Raw genomic sequence first — 3,297 nt, forward strand, 5'->3', positions numbered from 1 at the left:
TAAACGTCCACATAATTCCGTCACAACGCAGCAATTTCCACACACACGTCTTAGCTACGTGGTGAAGTACACTCAGATATGAATAAATATAAAATAAAATAAAATAATACACGTACTTTGTGCTTAAAATGAGTCTAAAATGCAGAATAATTGTTCAAAATACAGCTAAAAACAGCTTGTGAAAATTAAAATATTAAATTCAATAATGTTAAAAAAAATGTGTTAAATGCTGTAAAAATATTTATGTTCTTATATCTATGTTGTTTTATTTTTGTAAAGTCACACTAATGTTATAAGAGGCAAATTGTTTTGAACTGCTTTTACAGTGGTTACTATTAATCGTGAAAAAGTTTTTTTTTTTTTTTTGGTGCAAGCAGCATTTACGGGGCCAAGCACAAAAGCGGCACAATAAGCCAGCCAACATGACTGTGCGCATCAGACCACCTGCAACAGTGAGTAATTAAAAACTTTTTGAGATCATTTTAGGCAAAAGAGCTGAATAATGATCAAAAATGAGTATTTACTGGTTCATCACATTCCAACAATAGGTGGCGCTGTGACCAAATTAATGTGGTATGGTCAGATTGAGGTGGCAATGATACTTGCAAAGTTTGGTGTCAATATGTCAAAGCATTGTAGAGATACAGCTTCAAGACTGGGTTTTGCATCATGCCTCAAATTCGTTGCTCCGGTATATGAAAATGGTTTGACGTATCTACTTGAAATCCATAACTTTTTGTCGGCATGGTCTGAAGATGATACGGTTCGATTTTGGTGAAAATCGGAGCAACGGTCTAGGAGGAGTTCGAAAAAGTAGGTTTTTAAAGAAAAACAATATGGCGGACAGGAAGTTCAGCTGACTATGGCAAATTTGATATCTATGTTCTCAGCATGACCCAAGGAATCAACTGAGACCAGTTTCATTACAATCGGTTAAAATAGTCAAAAGTTATTAGCATTTTTGTAAATTTTGTTATAACTTTTGACCACAAGGTGGCGCAGTGCCGAAACTTCTCAGGCTCCTTCAGGGCATTGTGCTGATGACCCATACCGAGTTTCATAAAGATACGCTAATGCGTTCATAAAATACAGCATTTTTGCACAAAATTCAAAATGGCCGACGGACAAAATGGCCAATATGGGAAAATTGGATATCAGTCGACTCGGCATGATGCCCCGAATCCAACGAGACCAAATTTATGATTTTCGGACAAAACCATCAGAAGTTATAAGCAAAAATAGCCATTTTTCATATCTCCGCACCAGTAGGTGGCGCTGTGCCGAAACGCTGCATGATGTCTCAGGTCATGCTTGTGATGACATGTACCAAGTTTGGTCTGAATATGATAAAGCGTTGCGGAGATACAGCCTTACATCTATTTTCGCAAGCACTACGTAAAATTTGTTCGCATGTTTTACGAAAACGGTTTGAGGAATCGACTTGAATTCCATAACTTTTTGTCGACATGGTCTGAAGATGATCTGGTTCAATTTTCGTGAAAATCGGAGTAACAGCCTAGGAGGAGTTCGAAAAAGTAGGTTTTTCAGAAAATTCAAAATGGCGGAAAAATTTTCATGACGGAAAATGACGTCATAGGGTGCAATCGATTCGTCTTGACCAAGCGGCAACCTCCCCCAGTTTCTCGTGAAGCCAATACGGAAGTAACTTAAACTGCGATTCATCGACTGGCCGCTAGGGACAGGCTGCAAAAGGGAGCAGAATCTCATTGACCATCATGTTAAAAAAGCCAAGTTTATAGCAGAAAAAAACATGTTTACACTGGTTCAAATTGTGTTTTGGTCTATACTGCTAATTTTGCCTTTCATGACCACTCTGAGGGGGGTGAATTTTTTTATAACTCATCCGTTTAAATTATATTAAGCCTTAAAGTTCTGCATAATTAAGGGCGTGGTCACTTGAGTGACAGGTGGATTGGCGCTGCTGTCTGTGAGCCGTCATGTTACCTCAGCTAATTCCAGCCGCTGAGTTTGGCATCTCAGCCGTATTTGTGCCTTTGTTCTGGATTATTTTATACAATATATGGCTTGCTGCATACTTGAAAAAGATGTCAGTCTGTGTACATGTGCTCGCATGCGGAACACACGTTGTTGGATCGTCGTGGCATTGGCTAAAAGTTTTGTTCCTGAGATTTACTACAATGACAATACCAGGAGGATATACAACTCCGACAGCACTGCTTGGATATTATAACTAAAACTGCTGCACTATTTTGAAAAATTATACTTTGGACACGTGCTCATTAGTTTGAGAGAACATTGAGAGTTATACAGATATCTGGTACTGTACGTATAGAGTTTTACATTATAAACGATGCTCAGATTGCATCCTTTCTTGAAGAACGATGATGGAGAGCAAATCATTCCTTAGATATGTAATGCAAACGATGGATAATATATAAAGATTTCATGGATTTAACGCTTTCATGAACAAAAAGTATTTTTTTTATGTTTTGAAATGGACATTTTATCCAAGTGCAACGGATTGGATTCATCTCGCGATCTCTTTTTCATTAAAGGTATGAAGTCCCAGTTGATTTTTTGTTATTTGCACACCCCGCACAAATTAATTAGCCTACTGGTGTTAGAGCATCTAACGTTATAACGTTATCTTAAAAATCACTGTAGATTGACAGTAAAACTTTAGCACTTTCTAATGGTATGTTATCTTTATTAATATTTTAGATAGTATCTAAGATAGATATGCTAGGCGGGCGTGGTTTCAGCAACAAGTCGCATGGGCTCCAACTACATCCCGCCTCTTTGCCCATTTTCAGTTATCCGTGAGTGACGTGCGGTCACGTGCAGCTAAGATGGCCTCATTTACGCGTCAAAACTGCTGTTCAGAACTCTATGGGTGACGTCACGGACACTACATCCATATTATATAAAATATATATAAAATTGGATATTATTCGACTCTGCATGATGCCCCGAATCCAACGAGACCAAATTATGATTTTGGACAAACCTGTCAGAAGTTATAAGCAAAAATAGCCATTTTTCATATCTCCGCACCAGTAGGTGGCGCTGTGCCGAAACACTGCATGATGCCTCAGGTCATGCTTGTGATGACATGTACCAAGATTGGTCTGAATACGATAAAGCGTTGCGCAGATACAGCCTTATGTCTATTTTTGCAAGCACTACGTAAAATTCGTTCGCGTGTTTTACGAAAACGGTTTAAGGAATCGACTTGAATTCCATAACTTTTTGTCAGCATGGTCTGAAGATGTCTGGTTCAATTTTCATGAAAATTGGAGTAACGGCCTAGGAGGA

The sequence above is a fragment of the Megalobrama amblycephala genome, unplaced genomic scaffold (genome assembly GCF_018812025.1).
Source record: "Megalobrama amblycephala isolate DHTTF-2021 unplaced genomic scaffold, ASM1881202v1 scaffold199, whole genome shotgun sequence".
Taxonomy (NCBI): domain Eukaryota; kingdom Metazoa; phylum Chordata; class Actinopteri; order Cypriniformes; family Xenocyprididae; genus Megalobrama; species Megalobrama amblycephala.